Genomic DNA, 10,781 nt, shown 5'->3' on the forward strand with positions numbered 1-10,781 from the left:
TCAGGCAGGTCAAGGGTGTGTGTGGGTGGTGCCTGAGATGCGCTCCAAGAAAATGGCCGCTCCGTGTAAATGAGGAAGGGGGTGGACCGACAATTAACTATCAGAGGAGGTCCGCTACTTAAGGGAGGATAGACGTGCTTAGGGCAAAGCCCAGAGGAAGTCACGAGTAACAGTGACGTAACACGTAGGCACGCTAGCACGCCAAACTTCCGGTACGCGGTGACGCACTTCCGGTGCTAACCGCCATCTTGGTATACCCAGGAAGTCCTTCTAATTACATGCAGCACACCCACATGTCGAGTCAAGAGGAATGAGAAAACATGTGAGTGGCTATATGTCTGTGTAAACACTGTCATTAAAGTGTCGTTTGGCTCTAAAAATACTGCACTTAGAGGATCTCTTTCTTTCTTGCTCACTGGATGGTGAGTAATTATCCTATAGAAGCTTCTGAGTGGGGGTAATGGAAATACCCTCAAAGTGATCCAGGACGGCAGGAGAAGTGCTGATCTCCAGGAGATAAGGATCCAGAGAGATCCTGAATGCTGAGTGGCCCTTAGGGGTCGATGTAAGGAGGTGAGGAGGCAATTTAGCCGTAGGAGGGGAAGAATTGCACTGCTGTGGAACAAGGACACATTTGTTTTGCACAATTTTTAACATTTTTTGCACTTTTTTCACTTTGCATGTGTTTGTCACTATTTTTTATGGACAAAATTTTTTTGTTTGATTTTTTGAGGATAAATTTGATTGAATGTGGTTACATCACCACACTTGGAGCACTTTATAAATTATTTAAAATTATCTTCCATTGAGGATTTTCTTTATATATGTGTTTTTCATATTTATGCGTTTTTATATATGCGCTCTTACACGTTGTTTATATATATGTGTTTCTCGTATATTTATATGATTATGTGGGCACCTTAGATCATCATTAAGTGGCACTTGTTATTGAGGTTATTTCACTACATGTGTGTCACCATTGCATGTGAGCACAGTTATTTGTGTATATAGGTTAGTTTTTGAGCGCTGCACTATCTATGTAATTTTAGTAGGGTTTGGGTACTATGTTCAGGGTTTGCAAATGTTATCACTTTTAATTAAATTTTACTGAAGTTTGTTTGGCTTGCTTGTGACATTGTCATATATAGATAATGTGTTAACATCAAGCCGATCTGATATTTGTCTAAAAAACGTCTCTCATGATAGATTTACTGTAACTAGTAAAACTCATCAGCCAATATTACATTATTCTGAACCCTCCCCCAACCAAAGTATAATTCATTATTTGTGTGATAATGCAAAATTACTCGCTACATGTATATTATCTTTTTTTTTAAAAAGCAGATAAGTTTAAACCTTTGGGGCATTATTTGCTTCTGAAAATTGTGTGTCTTAAAAGTAGATTTTCAATTTACAGTTTAAAGGGCATTTGCACCTACCCCTTTTTGGAACAATTGTAATTAGGGAGATTTGAAATAATTTTTCCAGAACAAGGGATTTCCCTAAGAACGCTTCCATTGGAAGTGCACTATTTTCAGTTACAGGTCTTTATTTACAAAGCGAATCGAATTACGCACAGACATAAGCAACACTACCCAGGATGGATTCATTTTTTTCTATTGAGGGCACCCCCAGAATCTACAGGAAATATTTTTTTAACGGGATGCATGGTTTAGAAGGTATTTGGGAGTATGTTTGAATAATTTGCAATAGTCATCTGAAAACTCACTCTGGGTCATGTATGAACTGTCAGTCACCTTTGGGTTAGAACAATAGTTCATATACACTATCTCTCTGGGTTGGAAATGGCTGTTCAGCCAACCAAGGCTTAGCAAGAAGGGGCAGGGCTTAGAAGGTATATTTATGTAATTTAAGGAATATTTCCTGTGTGCTGGGGAGCTTGCCTCAGCTATGGCCATCAATGTAGAGAAGCTGTGTAGTGGTACTCATATGAGTGAAGAGTCATAAGGTTTTGAATCCATGTGACTGTGGCAGCCTTGTGTACTTAAAATGTAGGTCACAAGAACTGGAATATTCATACATGAGATGGATGTTTGTATATATTTTGTAACAAGTCCTGTTTTTATTAATATGTAAAAACAATGTTGCGCTACTCACGCAGATGCCCCTTGATAATGCTTGTCCCTAGTGGTTTCCATGACCTTGCAAGCCTCCCAACACCTCTGATACTCTGGGGTTTATTTACTAAACCTGGTTGACTCAGAATCTTGTCCACTTCTGCATAAAAAACAATCAGCTTCCAGGTTTTATTGCTGAAGCTTAACTGAACATGCTGAGGTTAGAAGCTGATTGGCTACCATGCACAGTTGCCCAAGATTCTGAGTCAACCAGGTTTAGTAAATAAACCCCTATGGGTTCAGACATATTTCAACAGCATAGGATAATAATGCAAAAGACACAATTCTTTAGTGACACTTCTATATTAGACTTGTTCAAAATAATAGACCACAAAAATAATGGGTTTAGCATTCCCATGGATAGCATGGACTTCTAGGGACAAGAATTCTTGCACAGGCTATTGGCTGTTTCCAGGGATGTGCAGGGTTGCCGCCTGATGGCCTGTCAGTTCAGTGAGTAGGGATGTCTGTTTGAAGACCGGATAGTGACAGTCCTGATGCAGAGAAGTGGATGGAATTCCAATTTTGGTGGTCGGCGTCACCGCTGTGCTGAACTGATATGCAGAGTCCCGCAGCAGTAGGCCAAGAATCTGTCTCAAGAGGAGAACGACGATCATCCTGTGCTCAGACCTATATCTTGAGCCAAGAGACTGAGCCAGTCCCTTGCTGTCGAATATATATGCTCTCCCATCATCCTTCTGATTAGCAGCTCTCTTGTAGCTGTAGTTCAATCAGCACTCAAAAATACAGTATGTAATAGCTATAGGAATACAGGTCCCAAGATCCTCTGCTAACAGGAATGATGTAGCAGTCCCAGTACTGGGCCTTAGGGGAAAAAGGATTAATCATAGTCTCCTCTGTAAATGTCCCTGAATGGCATAATGATATAGCACCTGGCTACACAAGAGAGTAGGAAAATTAAGGTATTGCTCACAGCCACAAGTATATGGTCAAAGGTTTGTGGACTCCACTTCAAATGTTGGGGTCCTCAGTGAAGAGTACTATTAATACTAAAGCATACAAGGACTTTTTAGACAATTGAGCAATTTTGTAGCAACAAATTGGGGAAGGTCCTTTTCTGTTCCAACATGACTGTGCACTTGTTGCTCAAAACCAGCTCCAAGGCATGGTTTGACAAGTTTAGTGTGGAGAACCTCAAATGGCCTTCCCAGAAACCTGACCTGAATGCTATTGAACACCTTTGAGATAAACTGGGACACCGATTGCAAGTCTTCTCATACAATATCACCATCTAATATCACAAATGCATTTTGGCTGAATGGGCACACACACAATCCAAAGCATTTTGGGAAGCCTCTCCAGAAGAATGGAGTCTATTATAGCCATAAAGGGACAGAAACAACTTCATATAAATGCCCATGGTTTTGTAATAGGATGTCCAACAACCTTATATACTATAGGCGTGGTGGTTGGGTGTCTACATACTTTTAGTCATATACAATATGTAAAAATGTCAGCTGTGGGGCTCTCCTATTGTATTGGCATATCTATCTGTGTGATCAAAACATGCCAAGGCCAAAAGAGCAACTTGTTTATGATCTGGTGCCACAGTCAGTGCAGTGAACTGAGATGTTTTATGGAAAAAGGAACTTTAGATGTTGAGCAACCCACAGAAGCTCCCATAGGCCTTGCTATCCTCTTAGGCACATCAGACCTTCTGGCAACTTCCAGACTAGCTAGGTAAGTAGTCCAGGCCCTCAATGTAATATGCTCAGTAAGCTTTTTGTATGTGGTTGTGAAATCTTTATGTATTTATGTCTGGTAGCCTTGTCATGAGACATAGAACCAATAGATTTGGAAGAAAGGGTTAGCTATTACTCTCTGCAGTGAATATAGTGGTGGCTCAGTACATGCTTGGATGATATAAACATACATGTCTGTACCCCTATAGACAAGACAAAAGACTATCTTGTGGCCAGTTCTATTTGCCGAAACTCACTACAGCAACACAAGGACATACAGTGGCTACATTAATCTAAGCACCACTGGAACATTTGGGCCACAGCCCACAAGATGTGTTGCTCATTAACAACTGTCATAACACAGTACCCATAATATGGCATTACAGATGCTAAGGATATAGTTGAATAACTTGTGTGGCAGGAACTTTTATTTTTAGCATAAAATCTTCTGATAATTGGATATTGACATTGAAAAGGGACAAAAGATTATATATCCCAACTGTTTATTGTTTGGAGAAATAGAGCTACAAATCTGTTCCAAAAATAAGGCTGTATTTGGGTAACTAGGAATTGAATACAAATCACTGGAAGGCTAATAAAAAGGAAACTCTGAGGCACATTAATACATGGACGAAACTGCTGCTACTCTAACAGTGGTACTAAAGGCAAAATAAAAAATGACATACATGATGCATAAATGACGCAATTTGTCACTAGCTTTAATCAAGCAGCCTTTGTTTTTTTTTAGTCCATTTGTTTTTCTGAGCATAAGTGGCAGTTAGAGGGTTGAGACAATTCAAAATAAAAAATGATATACGTGATGCAATCTGTCACTAGCATTAATCAAGCAGTCTTTGTTTTCTTTTTAGTCCATTTGTGTTTCTGAGCATAAGTGGCAGTTAGAGGGTTGAGACAAAAGCATTTAATACTGACAGGGTTCTTACTATGGTTAACCTGTATTCATTTAGTTGCAAACTTCAAAAAGGAAAAAAACTGTTGCTGTAACTGCTCAGCCTGGGTTCACACTGATGCGGTGTGGAATTCGCAGCTTTTTCTGTGCTAATTCCGCACCGCATCAGAATCACACCCCGTTCATGCAAACTGATGCGGGTGTGTATGTTAAGTTAACAACACCCTGAAATTGGTCCACAAAATGCGGTGTGATGTGCAGAATTGGATAGCATATGTGTGAATACCCAAAAAAGGGTCTTGCACCTTTTTGGTGCAGGCGCAGTGCGATTTGAGCCATACAAAATGTACGGCTCCGAATGCACAGCACACAAATCGCATGTGATTTGCACAGGAATGCGGTGCGGTTCCTGTGCGAATCACATGTGATGTACTGCATCGTATTAGTGCGAACCTAGCCTAAAAGCTCTTTTGGTCATACTTCGTGTGTAAGTCACAGGAGTGCACTTGTCAGCTGATGTCACAAACCGGCTCCAGACTGGACATTATTGTCGGGATCCACCCCCATGCCTTTATAGGCAGGTGGCTCAGCCTTTCAACGTGCTAAGCCAGCTGACCCTGCCTCTTCCTCCTGCCTCCTGCCCAGCTCTCCAATGGGTGTGAGAGTGGCGAAGCACAGAGCGGTGACAGACAATCATTACTCTCTGCTCAGTGAAGACCAAGTATGTGTGTTTATTTCTTTTTTTTAAATCCTGCACGTCTCCGTTAATAAGTGTTAGATGAAGTTAAGCTTTCATTTTCTAGTCAGTTTGAAATTGTATGTTAGTCCATCTAAGTCTAGTAGTCCAGCTAAAACTAGCCTCTGCAGACACTGCAAAGGTGGCTCTTCCATAGAAAGTGGAGACATCCTAAGACAAGAAGTGTGTTACTGGCAGGATCACCAGGTAAAAATAAAGGAAAATAAAGCCCAAAAAAGTAAAATTGCGCAGCCACCACATTTAACCACATGCCGCCCAGTCACTGTAGAAATACGGCGGCAGGGCGGCATGGCTGGGCAAAACCATGTTTTAAAACGTGTGTTTTCAAAACAGGTAGGGGGCGCGCACGAGGCGCACCGCCGCCCTACCTGTCCCGCCGATCACGGCCGCGGATGTCAGTCGCCGGGTCACAGCCGATTGTTACCGGCTGTGTCTCGGCGATTAGCGGCAATCACTGACAGAGAGCAGGGCTGCAGTAGCTCTGCTCTCTGTCAGTTCCCTGACAACTCCTGACATGCTGATTGGGACAGAAGAGTTTATCTGTCCGGATCAGTGTGTTTCTGTGCAGTACACACCCCCGCCCCCTAGTAAAACACTCCCCTCACACAGTTAACCCTTTCACTGAATAATAAAGTTAACCCCTTCCTCCCCAGTGCCATTAGTACAGTGTCAGTGTTTTTTTTTTTGCACTGATCACTGTATTGGTATCACTGGGTATGTCAGTGACCCCAAGTCAGTTTCCCCCCCAGTGTCAGAATGTCCGCCGCAGTCCCGCCATAAGTTGCTGATCGCCGCCATAAGTCCCTGATCGCCGCCATAAGTCGCTGATCGCCGCCATTATTAGTATAAAAAAAATTTAAAAATCCCAGTATCTTTCCCGCCATTTGTAAACGCTATAACTTTTACATAAACCAATTAATTTACACGTATTGGGTTTTTTTTTTTTTAGCAAAGACATGTCGCAGAATGCATTTTGGCAGAAATTTATGACTAAATTAGATTTTTAAATTTTTTTTTACTGGACATGTTTTATAGCAAAAGGTCTAAAATATTGTTTTTTTTTCCTCAAAATTGTCAGCCTTTTTTTTTTATAGCGCAAAAAATAAAAACTGCACAGGCGATCAAATACCACCAAAAGAAAGCTCAATTTGTGGGAAAAAAAGGATGTAAATTTCATTTATGTACCGTATTGCATGACCGCGCAATTGTCCGTTAAACTAGCGCAGCGCTGTATAGCAAAAAAATGGCGTAAATTGCAGTATCTATACCATAGTTTGTAGACGCTATAACTTTCACACAAAGCAATCAATATACACTTATTCTGATTTTTTTTACCAAAAACGTAGCAGAATACATTTTGGCCTAAATTTATACCTAACTTTGAGTTCACTATATATTTTTTATAGCTGGAAGTAAAAAATATTGTTTTTCTTCAAAATTTTTGGTATTTTTTTTGTTTATAGCGTGAAAAATAAAAAGCGCACAGGTGAGCAAATACCACCGAAAGAAATCTCTGTTTGTGTGAAAAAAAGGATGTAAATTTTGTTTGGGTGCAGCATTGTATGACCGCGCAATTATCAGTTGAATTAGTGGAGCGCCGAGTAGCAAAAAGAGGCCTGGTCATTAAGGGGGGTAAATCCTTAGGAGGGCAAGTGGTTAATCATTTTACTGCCACCATTGGACAGGGGTGGCATTGGGGGGGGGGCCCGGAGGGCCTTTACACACACTCCTTGTGGCTGCTGCCCACAAGCCAACTATTAACATTCTCATGAAAATGATGCCACGGCTGTACAGCCTCCTAACTGCTTTCTGTCACTCAGGATTGCACCCTCTCATGGCTCGACTTCCCCGCCATGCTTTCTGGGCTTCATATGATGGGTGTCGCTGGGTGGAGGGAATGTAGACCAGCGAACATCTGTTTGCTGATCTATCTTAGCTAGAATGAACTTGAAAGTGACATGTAACGCGTCAGTTGTGGTTTCTGTTGTCACATTAGTTTCAAGGGAAGGCAGGTGAGACATCAGGGGACTTAAAAATGTTAAATCACAAAGAAGATTTTTCCCCTTTATGATATATGCTATAATAATAATTTAATATAAGTAAAAAAAAGTAAAAAAAAAAGTTACACACAAGCACCTAAACCCCACCAAAAATGTTTAACCTGCCCCCATGTACGTGCATTTAAAAACGTGGACACACCCATGGGGGCCACCTACATACAAAAATGTTGCTTTCAATATACATGTTACATATTGCCACACATGCCAGAGTTCAGGGGGAATTATTCATGGTTAAGTCTAAACTGGTAACCTGTAGGGGCTTTTCAAGCATTGCCTATGGAAAATATGGGGTACTAAAGCTTGTTGTGGCTTTGCAGGCGTCTACAAATTTAAAGCTTGACATGCTGAGTATCCATTAATTTGTTGCAACCACACCTTTTATATTTTACCAAAAATGTGGGTAATATATTTTTTGTGCCCCAAAATATGTTTAGTATATTTTTTAGTGAAATTTCACATTTGATAAACCATTGCGTAAATATCGTGTAGCATAAAAATTGGAATTTCCACCATTTTATTCTCCAGGGTCTCTGCTTTCAGAAAATATGAAATGTTTGTGGGTTTTAACCAATCTTCAGGCCTGACATGTTTTTTTTTAATGTGTGCAAAAAATGCAAAAACTGCCCAGGCAGGTTTCAGACACAGAGCAATGAAAACATAGGTCTAAATTTTGCCTGCCAGTAAAACGGGTGAAACCTAAATCCAAATCAGTGGAAATATATTGTAACCACTATAGCATTCTCAATTCACAATTAGTGTACTACAGTTGCAAGAAAAAGTATGTGAACCTCTTGGGATTATGTGGAGTTTTGCATGAACTGGGCATAAAATGTGCTCTGAACGTCATCTAAGTCACAACAATAGAAGAACACAGTCTGCTGAACATAATACTACACAAACATTAGATGTTGCCATGGTTTAATTGCACATAACATGTAAACATTCACAGTGCAGGGAGGAAAAAGTATGTGAGGCCCTAGCTTAATGACTTCTCCCAGAGCTAATTGGAGCCAGGAGTGAGCCAACCTTGACTCCAATCAGTGTGATGATATTGGATGTGTTGCTGACAGCTGTCCTGCCCTTAAAAAACACACACCTGTTTTGGGTTTACTGGTTTCAAGAAGCACTGTCTGATGTGAACCATGCCTCGCAGAAAAGAGCTCTCAGAAGACCTACGATCAAGAATTGTTGACTTGCATGAAGCTGGAAAGGGTTACAAAAGTATCTCCAAAAGCCTTGATGTTCATGTGTCCACGGTAAGACAGACTGTCTACAAATGGAGAAAGTTTAGCACTGTTGCTACCCTCCCTAGGCGTGGTCGTCCTGTAAAATAGACTGCAAGAGCACAGCGCAGAATGCTGCATGAGGTAAAGAAGAATCCCAGAGTGTCAGCTAAAGACCTACAGAAATCTCTGGCACATGCTAACATTTTTGTTGACACATCTACAATAAGGAGAACATTAAACAAGAATGGAGTACATGTGAGGACACCACGGTGGAAGCCATTGCTGTCCAAAAAGAATATTGCAGCACGTTTGAAGTTTGCAAAAGAGCACCTGGATGTTCCACAGCACTACTGGCAAAATATACTGTGGACAGATGAAACCAAGATTGAGTTGTTTGGGAAGAACACACAACACTATGTGTGGAGAAAAAAAGGCACAGCACACCAACATCAAAACCTCATCCCCACTGTAAAACATGGTGGAGGGAGCATCATGGTTTGGGGCTGCTTTGCTGCCTCAGGGCCTGGACGGATTGCTGTCATTGATGGGAAAATGAATTTCAGAGTTTATCAAGACATTTTTCAGGAAAACGTGCGACCATCTGTCCGCCAACTGAAGCTCCGCAGAGGATGGGTGATGCAACAGGACAATGACCCAAAGCATACAAGTAATTCAACAAAACAATGGCTGCAACAGCACAGAATATGCCTTCTGGAGTGGCCCAGTCAGAGTCCTGACCTCAACCCGATTGAAATGCTGTGGCATGACCTTAAGAGAGCGATTCACACCAGACATCCCAAGAATATTGCTACACTGAAACAGTTTTGTGAAGAGGAATGGTCCAAAATTACTCCAGATCGTTGTGCAGGTCTTATCTGCAACTACAGGAAACGTTTGGTTGAGGTTATTGCTGCCAAAGGAGGGTCAACCAGTTATTAAGTCTAAAGGTTCACATACTTTTTCCTCCCTGCACTGTGAATGTTTACATGTTATGTGCAATTGAACCATGGCAACATCTAATGTTTGTGTAGTATTATGTTCAGCAGACTGTGTTCTTCTATTGTTGTGACTTAGATGACGTTCAGAGCACATTTTATGCCCAATTCATGCAAAACTCCACGTAATCCCAAGGGGTTCACATACTTTTTCTTGCAACTGTACATGTTGCTTTAGTAATACATTTTATATTTTATATTTTTTTTTTCTATTTAAATAGCACAACAGATTGGAGTATATATTTGATTTGGTCATACAAGGACAAAGACATACTCCTATCAGTTATGAAAATGTGCCATTTAAATGGATAAAATCTACCCTTGTGCAGGGGCGGACTGACCATTTGGAAACTGGGGCACTGCCCAGGGTCAGTAGGGGGCCCCATGAGATGCCCCTGGTACCTTTTCCATAGACTTTTTTGAGTTTGGGCAAGGACACAGGGGCCCCATGATCCCCTATTGCCCGGGGGCCCCATGAGTTGTCAGTCCACCCCTGCTCTTGTGAAAAGCCTATTCTAAGTACAGTATATGTGTCCCTGACTGTAAGAAAGAAATTATTCAAACTATTATTTTGTAGTCTCTTAACATAGGAAGGTTGCATAGAGCAGCTGGAACGAGGCTGCAGTTTTCTCCCCATATTTCTTCTGATAACCTTTGTAAATTAAATTCAGGAAACCTGACTTGGCCCTTTAACCTAATTATGTGATCAATCCCTCCTAAAATGCTAACATTCCCTCTGTACCGTCACACTGACAATTCAGTATAGTCCATACCAGGGGTGGACTGACCATTTGAGCACTCGGGCACTGCCCGAGGGCCCAGGGTCAGTAGGGGGCCCCATGAAATGCCCCTGGTACCTTTTATAGGCTTTTTTGGGTGTGCTATGAGTGTGGGCAAGGACACAGGGGCCCCATGATCTCCTATTGCCCTGGGGCCCCATGAGTTGTCAGTCCGCCCCTGGTCCATACACCAAAAGAATAACACCCAGTGAC

The sequence above is a fragment of the Staurois parvus genome, unplaced genomic scaffold (genome assembly GCF_062004578.1).
Source record: "Staurois parvus isolate SC_StPar_1 unplaced genomic scaffold, SC_StPar_1.0 ptg000237l, whole genome shotgun sequence".
Lineage (NCBI taxonomy): Eukaryota > Metazoa > Chordata > Amphibia > Anura > Ranidae > Staurois > Staurois parvus.